Raw genomic sequence first — 10,943 nt, 5'->3', positions numbered from 1 at the left:
AAAAGTGCCTGAAGTGAACTAAAGAGTAGCTGGAATTAACTGCAAAACACTGCAAGATAGAAGTAGGGGAAGAAAGAAAAGCAAGGGGAAATATGTCATAAAGCAATAAGCCACAGCAAATTCTGACATGATCAAGAACATGACAAAGCATGTGCTGTGAGGCTTCCTCAAGAGCAGAGTAGAATTATTTCAAAATATCTTACATTTGTGATAGCTAATAGACAAATAGTGCCTTTAACTACAGCTCAGCAAATGACTGGTGAAGACAGGGACAGAATAAGCAAAGAATTGCTTAGCAGTTGTACAATACCTTATAAAACAACTTACTAGCAAAATATATTAATGAGTGGAAAATCTTAAATTAATCTTTAAAGAATAATAAAAATGCAAACTTTTCACAGCACACTGACAGGCTTTTTTTCACATTTACACACTCAAGCCAAATATTATTTGTGTCAGGACTCACTGGCCAGCAATTGTCCACCAGCCACTTTATCTGGCAGACTTAGGTGGCTTCAACTTTTATGATGGGGCCCAATTTGTTTTGAACTTGTGCCATCTCTTAGCATCTCCTGCCCTTCTGGTTCCAGGTTTGGCTAGAAGCAGGTCTGGGGTATGGTCTACAGCAGGTACCATTGCCAGAAATCATACAAGACAAGAAGCAGGGGAGCTGGTCAGTCTTCATTTCCATCACTGTGTGACTGTTCCCTGAGCAGCAAGGATCACAGCACACAGGGAAGCACCTGAAACATGCCTGCCAACCCCACAGCATGGAGAAAAGAGTCTTGGCCTGAAGAGAGAGGAACAAGATTCTTATGAAAGGAAGATTTGAAGGAATGTAAATGTCATAATGTAAATGAGGGGAAATATGAACAGTCTAAAATTCCAGCAAGTTCAGATATTCAGTATTTCTTCAGAATAAGGCAAGAAGAACATGTAACTCAAGTGCATGTAGACAAAACCAGACTTTAATATATGGTCTGATATATGGCCTTGAAAAACATCAGGGCAAATTTCAGCTCCATTATTCATGATTCCAACAATTGAAGCCCTCTCCAGGCAGTAGAGAAAAGAAAGCAGTAGAAGTCCCATCTTGCAAAGTATTCAAACCAAACTGCCTACAGCAGCAGAACACTTGCAGAGACAAACAATCCTGCTGGCCAGGGAGGGCACCCAGCTCCCCTCCATTAGGGAGTGCAGTGCTGCTGACAGGCCAGGTGGTCTGGGTGACACCTTTGCAAACCTCACCATCATGACAAGTTGTTTTGTTTCCTTATACTTTCATTGATCTTTGTGAAATTTAATGTTGTTTTAAAGCTTCAGCTATAATTGGATACCATATATTGACTTTCTAATTAAAAACAAAACCCTGACAGTCCTTTGGTGAAAAGCCTTACCTTATCAGTTGTAGGCCCTTCATCTATAACCATGATGAAAATTTTCTGTAGACTTTGGTGATGTAGTTGCACCTGGATGTCTTTAGCAAAACAAATGCCTATTTCATAATCTTTCAATAGCAAACAGAGTCAGGCTTCTGTTTCTTCTCCACAGAAAATCACTATATTGCTGCAAGATGAAATATTTCAACCACCAGGTTTGGCTTCACCACCTACAACCAGAGCCAGCATGACTTCCCAAAACCCTCTTTAGCACTCAGGATTCTCATGCACTGGACTCCCAGGCAAAGTACCTCGAGGTGAAATTGTGTCTGTAGCCATAAAACAGGTCCACTCAGTTTTGATTCCCAAAAGTTGCCCTATGGTTTAATGAGAACAGGGCCAAGGCTCAAGGCTTGAGCACCAAGTTCTGTGCATGTGTACAGTGATATGAAACATGGCTGTGTGGGCCTATGGAAACAAACCACAGCCACAACAATGGAACAATTTATAAGCAATCATGCTGTTAGGAAAGGGTAAAAAAAATGGGGAAAAGCAGCTCAGCTTATTTGCATAGCAGAGGGCCAGAGCAGCAACACAACTCTTCTGAAAGCATGTAATAGCAAATGATTCAAAGCATAAAAAAAAGTCAGCTTCACTGAAGTGGGTATAAAAATAACTCACTGGTCAGCCTGACTCACCAGCCTAGATGAGACATTTAGGTAAACATATAAACTTTACAAAACTTTCTAGCACTAAACTCCTTAATTATTGCAACTTTTTTCTGTTTCATAAATAAAAGCTGAAAAAAATAAGGTCTGGGTACATGGCAAAACAACAGAAATTACAAAAGCAATGACAGGTTGTGAGGACTTTAAATGACTCAGGAGATCAATTAATAGACAATATGTGAAATGAAGCAATACAAAATAATTTTTTTCACAGTATCTGCTTTGATCTTACAGCTTGTGCTAGAAGCAGCAGTTCCAGTGAGTACTGGGCTGTGAAGAGCAGAGGGCTACAACAGCATTATGAGACTGTGCAGCAGCAGCAAGGACAGCCAGCCAGCCAGAGAGCTCCCACATTTGCATTTTTCTCTTGTCCAATGCTAATAACTGTTCAAGAAACAATAAAACACAGAAAGAAAAGAGAGTACTCACAGAACATGGGCAAACTGGTGTGAAAACCCACAAGCATCTCCTCCCAGAGTCAATACCACAGAATTTCAGATTCATTACAACACAGAATCCACCAAGAATGCTATGGTATCTTGACAGCAGTTTGATTTGAAGGCAATAAATGAAGCATTTATTTAAACTACAAGGGAAGAAATAGAAAAACATCAAGGTCATAGAGGATTTGATATGTCTGATTTCATATCATCAATTGTAATTCTTAAAAGATTTGAAATTTTAAAAATAAATGGAACATGCCTCCTTGGAATATACATACAGTAACAGAATACTGTAAATATCTATTTTCCTGCTCACTTTTACAGAAGAGACCCTTGCTATGTACAACATACATTTGCACACCACCTTGTAAGTAAAGTAGCCATGGCCTGAATGCTGTGGAAACCCAGGGCCCTGGGAATATTTCTCTGTCTGCTCTGGGGTGCCCTGACCCCCAGGGGAGCACTGACTTTGACCCTCATTCATGGAGAAAGTTTCCTAGACTTCAAGATAGACTAGAATCCACTAAAGTGTGAAACAGATTATAGAGAGTAGTGTAGGTGTATCACATGGTGAGAAATTTAGGTTTTGGGATTTTTAGTATGTTGTGGATGGAAGCAAGATGGAGGGCACAGGGTGTTATCCTGGGTTTCTTCTTCATGCTTCTTCTTCTTCTTTCTTTATGGGTTTGGTGGCATTTTGTAATTGGCCAGAAAAGTCTGCATTGCAGGCTCTTTATTGGATTAAAAGGGAAAATAATCTAGGTGTCAGCTCTCAGTTGGATAGTTTAGTCTTAAAAGACCTTGTAACAAGAGATTGCTGGCCATTTTGTGCTTTGCTAATGAAAAGCTGCCAAACTCACAGTGGTGAGACTGTTTTACTGATAAGAAATGATAAACACCTGAGTCCAAACACGAATTACTGTCTCAAGTGCCTTCAATCCAGACCCAGAGAAACTGATTGAATGCCAAGGATGGCTCACCCTGCAAGAGCTGGGAATTTCCAGGCAGTGCATAGATGGAGCCATCATGAGGCCTCTCTGGCACTGAGGGGAGTTTTAGTGCTGGTTAAAGGAGAGGCAAAGGAGAAGTGCAGCTCTGTTAAGGCCAGATGTGCCATGTTGGCTGTTCTCAGTTCTAGAGAAGACACCAGTCCATGGGCCATCATTGGTGCAGGTGCATCCACAAGGACTCCAGAGGATGCTGTTAATGGCTTAACTACTCAGGGAAGTGCACCTATGCTTCCAGGTGTCACTGTGGTACTTGAGATGCTGCAAAACAGAGAGAGACTGTTAATACTTTCTTAGAACTTCATATATATGTTCTATAGAACTGTTTGACTTTTTGAAAAGAACATGTTTATGCTTCTGTGTGCTTTTTCAAGTCCATATTGTATGGAATTGCTTAGTTTCCTTTTAACCAGTCCAGTAAAACCAGGTGCCCCCATCTTTTTTACTGCTGTGAAGGCAATAACACCAGTTATTAAAATCCCATTGTGTAGAATCCCAATGTTCTTGCCTTAGAAAAAGAACAAAGACTCAACAGTTTCAAACATTTTCCCCTCTTCCATTAAAAGCCCCCTGTAGTCTGAGGTAAAAGCAATTTAATAAAGCCTCCTTCTGATGTTTACAGCTTTAAAAAGAAGAAAGGATTAACTTCAGAAAAGTTTAAAAGAACACCAAAAAAAATTGGGGGCATGTTTTTCTGTCACTTTTGTGATGTCCTCTGAACACTTTCACATGTCATCAGACCAATTAGCCAAATGGAGACCTATCAGTGAAAAAAAACTGAGCCAGAATGACTTCATAATTTAGCAGGAATAGCACCTTTTCAAACAGTACCATCCAACTTTCATTTCTTTGAATCAAAGAGACACTTCAAACAAGTTAGATTATCAGCAAAGAACCATAACTGACGAAAAAAAGTGATGGACCAAGACAAAAAGATTAATCAAACAGAGGTGCAAATGAAAGCCATGAATCTTTGGCAACAAACATTAGTCTCCGCATGTCAAAACATGAATGAGGAACAACTTCACAACATTTTTCAAGTGCTAATTATCACAAACTTTAGAGTCCTGAAAAATTTACTGATAGTTTAAAACTGATCTTTTTGTATATATTTATATATATATAAAGTTATGTGTATGTATATATGTGTGTGTGTGTGTAAAGACATGTGTGTACCTGGAACTACCAGTGTGTTTCATTGTCTTGGTACAAGACCAGGGAGGGAAGACAAAGTGTTGCATCAGAGCCCTTCCTACAAGTATAAGGTGGTTTTACTTTGTGTATGTCCCACATCCATTGCTGGGGGCCTAGCTCTGGAAACAATACTAATAATACCATTAATAAATTTTAATAAATAAATAATACCATTAATGATCAATGGATGTAGGAATAACTGCACACAGGGTACCAGCTATCTGAGCAAGGTACCAGTGAGCCAAGACATTTAAGCCCAAGCTATAAGATAATTTTTGAATATGTAAGGCCTTAATTTGGTTATGTGGATGACAATACATTTTCAAAGGCTTCTCCTTTGAGGGCCTGACAGTCACAACCACATTTTCACTCTTGCAAAAAAACAGAGAGAATACAACACCTAGGAGCCCACAGGAAGCACCCAGGTGTCCAGGGCTCTGCCTTATGTTTTTGAAGGTCTGAAAAAAGTAATGATGCCCTCTGGATAAGTATTTGTTGAAGTGAAAGACAATTATTAATTTTTGAGCCTAATATTATCCATTACGAGCTCCGGTTGTGTTTATTACTATTTTCCTCTAATATTAAAAATCAAATAACATCTCTCTCAGAAATGAAAACGCATGCACTACCAAGAAAAGTAACATCTCTTTTTACTATCAGTAATAAGCACAGTTCAATGCAGAGTGAAACCTCCCAAGAACTAAGATGGACACATTCAAACACATTACCAAGTTAAAAAGAAGAAGAAGGTCTTCTTCTCACAAGAGGTCCCTGTGGTGTCCTGGGAAGGGGAATTTTCTAAGTCTAGGCCAGTTAATCCTGCCCTTTACCAGAGGCTAGACCGAGGAAAGTTAATGACGGGCCTGCAACAGAGACCCATATAGAGAAGAATAACTTTGATAATACCTTGTTTATAAAACCAAGTTCTGCCCTATTTTTACTCTTGGAGTCTACAATCATTAACACTATTACCAGAGGTTTTGTTACTCTCTTCATGCCAGTGCTCCTACAATGCAACAGCTGCTTCCAATTCACGGCTCAGTAACAGATGGGTATGAGAGCTCCTGCACTGAACACATGAATAATGAACAAGGCATACTTTTTGGATGAGAACTACAAAACTGAAGTGTCTCTGTTGCCCTCTGCTTCTTTCTGGGTTGATGTTATTCCTACTTTATTATTGTTCTTTCAAAGATTTTCTTTGGAGAGAACGCTGGAATTAAATTACTTCTCCACTTTTGGCTGACTGCAAAGCTGCTGCCAAGGAACAGTGTCACCAATCTCCCTCACAAACTACAGCAAACAGCTTCTAAGACAAACTCTGCCAGCTGATTTTGTCTGGCAGCGCTGATGCTGAAATGTGCACTGGGCTTATATAGGAGGAGAGAAGAGTATTTGGTACCAGGCAATAAAATGAAGAGACAAAGCTCATGAGATTCTAAGCCAGTGTGAGCTTATATGTTTTGAGAATGAATAAAAGATAGAAAATGAGAATGGAAATGAACACATGGGTAATGCCAATATTTCATATTTTGTTATTGGAGAGCCTCATTACCTGAAAAATATTGAGTCTTTTACTGTGAAAACACCTTGGCTCGCTCTGAAAAATCTTATCTCTGTATCCATCACAATCTTCAGGTGATGAATATTTTGGATATGAAAAAATGACTTTTTTTTTTTCTGGCTAAGGACACATCTGGTCTAACCTACTTTTCCCACCTAGACACAATACCTGACTTCTTGCAACCCATCAGCATTTGTGCATTTCAGCATCAATTGGCAAGCTGTGGGTCTAGCAAAAGCAGAACAGTGCCTTTGCTGGAGCCCTGCAACAGTGCCTTTAACTTTCACTTAAAGACAGAGGAACTCTCTCTGCTGCTGTAACATGACAATCCTGCACTTGGTAGGCAAGATGCAGAGATGAAAATAAAATAAAATAAAATAAAATATAAAATAAAATAAAATAAAATAAAATAAAATAAAATAAAGCCATTGGGTAGGGAGAAGGTAGGAGATATCAGCCATATCTTTCCGGGTGAGAACACTGCCTTTCGGAAAATCAAAATTTTTGATCTCCATCTCCAGGATGCAGCACTCGGCAAACGCTGTAAGTTGTGGAGCTCTGTGAGTTTCCTTTCCCCGTGCGGGTCCTGCCGGCGGTGCCGCTGTCCCTGCAGCAGCGGGAGCGGCCGCCAGGCGGCGCTGCGGGCGGGAGGCGCGCACGGAGATTCCCGCCGGGAACGCGGATGCCGCTGCCACACCCTGGAGATGCGCGTCTCGAAAATCCTCCCAAAGACGCTGCCTGTGTAGCAGACGTAGAAATAAAATCAGGGCAATGTGGAGATTTAGAGGCCCGGATTACTGGGCTGGGAAGGTCCCATCAGAGACCAAAATTTCCTTTTTCTATTGCTGCTCTCATTTGCATCTCTTTGCACACAGAATTGCACTGTCCACTACAGTACATCAGGCGCATCCCTGCTCTGCCAAGGTTTTCAATGGCTTTAGCTGTCACCGCTGCCACTGTCCCAGCCTTTTGTGCTGCTTTTTTGCTGATTTAGCAATCCTAGGAACATGGACACGGAAAACTGCAAGATACAGGTCTCCCATCTTGTGAAAAATGCATATTTTTTGATTGGCTCTTCACAAATATTAAAATGAATATTATATGGGTTGTGTTAGAAAGTAATGCTGTATTAATTCCCTTAAGTAGTGTGATAAATATAGTTTTAGGTTATAACAAAATGTTAACATAGAAAGTATGCTATATAGGATACCTTTTTTTCTAAAGAAGGGACTCATACTGAGATAGCAGTCACAGGACACCTAAATCTTTCAGAGAAAGAGAATTTATTGCTCCATTATCAGGACAAATTAACTTCTTCCTGCCTCGCACAGCCAGGATGATGCCATTAGGAATATGAGGAAGAAGTTGACACTGACCAGACAGAGTCCTGTATTTGAATGGAATTATTGCATCATGTATGAGGTGTATGAATATGCAACAGGCTAGTGTTTTTAAGGGTTAATCCTTTGTTAACAGGTGTCCTTTTTCGGGCTTGTGCTGCCCAGAAAAAGGTACCTGGATGTCTGTAACTCTTTGTTTCTATTTTCCCATATTGTCCTAATTCAAATTGTCCAAATTATTATTACTCTAATTGTATTACGATTTTTATGACCATTTTATTGCTATTAAACTTTTAAAATTTTAAAAACAATCGATTGGCATTTTTCACACATCTGATATCAGACACAGATATAAATTCAGGGCTGGACAGAGGGAATTAATGACCTCCTTCAAGCTCTTATTCATGCAGCCCCGTGTCTCTCTCGCTGCCAGCATCTGCAGCTGAATGTGACACATGGTAAAAGTCTAATGAAAACACAGTGATTTTAAAGAAAGTTTCAGTGCTATGAATAAGCTTTAAAAAGAAGTTGGAAGTAAAGTGGCAAGACAGAAGGAAACAATACAATGGCATTTTCTGATGAGATGATTCAAAGCAGAGTTCGTGCTGCTGCTGAAGAGCAGGTACAATCACATGCACCAATCACCAGCTTCTGTAAAAAAATGGAAGAGAGGAGTAAGAACCAGAAGTTTAAGTTTTTCAAACATTTTCAGGAAATGGATCCATAAAGGCAAAAGTGAATCCTAGGTAAAAAGACCAATCCTATGAAGGGAGTGGCATTCTTGCTGAAATTAAAATCTGCAGAGTGATTTTGTCTCATTCCCTGCAGAAACTCAGCAAAGTGGACAAGTGGTACAGGAAAGAAGCTTAGACACAACCATTTGATACACATATAACAGTGAGGCCTTTCAAAACAACTGTCTGGGTTTCCATTAAATCTCACATCCGTATTTTGGGTGTTGGGAATGATACAAGTGAAATACAATTCCTCCATTATGCACTGATTTTGATACTTTGCCCCCTTTGGATGAATTTTCAATGGAGTTTTGTCAGAAATTCAGGGTGCCAATGCCATTCTCCACTTTATCTCAATGTTCCTCAGATCTTAGCTGAGTCACCCCAGTACTGACAGATTAGAAGTCTGTAGCCCAATTCATACAACATAAGGCAATTCTCATCTCTATTTCTTGCCTAAAAAGCTAATGGTGTAACTACTGTGTGCAGAAGTCAGGATTTTTTACACCCTCAAGTAGGCGACAGAGAATATATGCAGTAGCTTTTCTTTATTCCTACCCCTTTCTGGACAAAATTAACAGTCACCACTTGCTAAACTAGTTATATACTTTGCTTGATGATTTCAAAGGTGAAAGGAGTTAAAAGATAATTAGAAAAAAGATACAAAACAAAAAAGAAATATTTCTTTAAAACTATTGCAGAGAGAATACAGAGGTGCTAAGATGGTTTGCAGGTCTGGAGATGAATCCTGGTGGACAAAACACTGACCATGACTCAGCTGCAGACCCTGGCAGAGAAGCCAGCTGCACACAAGGCTGCATTAGGAACAGCTTGAAGGTGGTTATTAGTCTACTCCTCTCAGCACTGAATTTATCTCTACAAGAATGACCCCTGCTTCTTTATTAGTGATAAATAAATACATTCTTCTATTCTATCACAATCTGCATGGACTAAACCAGATTATTATAATGATTGCCAGCGCTTTTTGCTGTCTATATTAGGTAATTATCAAATTATCTTTACCTGTCATTAAGGACTCAGCTTTCAAATATTTAATTAAAACAAATAAACAAATATTACAATTTTAAAAATCCTGTAATTCAATACTACTCTTTACTACCTTAAATATACATTCAGAAAATGCAGGGGATGTAACAGACTCATGTTAATCTTGCTGCTAGTAAAGCTGATTATAGGTATGATTAAGCTGTGATACTTATTTATGTGTCATGAATACTGATACTTCTATGTCTGAACCTTCTCTGGATGAATGCATTTCTAGAAAAGGCAAGAGAGACCTTTTCCACACCATATGTGCACCCAGTACCTTACCCTCACCTCCCCACCACCCTCCTAATATACACTGCTTAAGATTTTTTTCTTTTACAAGTCCTTGAAAATAAGCTGGACAGGGCTGAAAAGTCATCTAAAAAGGAATGAAGTCATTTTGGTAAAAACTCCTAGCTTCTGTGCACTGTTAAAGCACCTGGAGCTCCAAGGACAAAGAAGCTGTTCTGCTGGTCAGCTTGTCAGCCCCTACCTATCCTGTGAACAAATGGCACATTGGAAAACCATTCCTTTGGCACTGGCTTAGCCTCTCTCTAAAGAGGAGGCATAATAGAATATCATAAAAACACCCTCTCCCAACCTCTCCTGAAATATTGGACACTCAAAGTCTGCTTGCTTTTCCTTCGTAGCTCTCACTCTATTTCACAGGACTCACAAAAGCACGCTGATTATGGCTTGATTCTTTGTACTCCTGCTTTTCACCAGATAATGCCCTGTCCACCAGCAAGAGAATACCAGGCTGGGGTACACAGAGAAGCTGCTGTGAAGGGAGCCAGAGGCTGCATGTGCAGGGCAGGAGCCATGGCCTCATCAAGCCCAGCTTGCACTGAAGACACCTTGGGGGCCTGTTTGAAAACAGGCTGGGCTCCTCCAAGGGTTAGAGCAGAGCAAAGGTCTGAATCCTTCCTCAACTTACTGGACAAGACTTGCTCAGAAAGAGTAAATTCAATCTTCTTGAAATTGCCTGTGTGATTTTAATGATGGTGGTGCTCTAACATAACTTATCTTCAAAAATTGTTGCTTAAAAGGATTATTAATCGTACTAAGGAGATTTTTTTTTTTCCTCAGAGGTGGCAGCAAGTATTTAGATGAGGGAATGAAGTGTTTATTTGTAGTCAAGCATTTTGCTGTGTGTGTGTTATACCAGTGAACTCAACCAGACTTTCCAGAAACAAATAAAATATCAGGATTGCAGTAGAAATTCTCAGGGGGATGCTTAGCCTGTCTATTGCTTAAGGACTCTACTGGATAAAATATGCTGCAGAATATGTGAGAATGTAGGGCATGTTCAGGCAAAAAATACAGCTTATTGTTATTATGATTATTAACATATGTTTTAGGTAAGGAAGGTAATAAAATTGCTCCACCTCTATATCCTGAAATAATAAATAAATTTTTTTACCACATCTGACAGAAGGGCTACCTCAAATACTTCCTTCTTTAATGAAAACAGATGTCAAGGTAGAAAGGTGCTCTTTCATGACAA

The sequence above is a fragment of the Agelaius phoeniceus genome, chromosome 1 (genome assembly GCF_051311805.1).
Source record: "Agelaius phoeniceus isolate bAgePho1 chromosome 1, bAgePho1.hap1, whole genome shotgun sequence".
In the NCBI taxonomy this organism is placed as follows: domain Eukaryota; kingdom Metazoa; phylum Chordata; class Aves; order Passeriformes; family Icteridae; genus Agelaius; species Agelaius phoeniceus.
The sequence above is the reverse complement of the archived record's forward strand: the minus strand, read 5'-3'. Positions refer to the sequence as shown.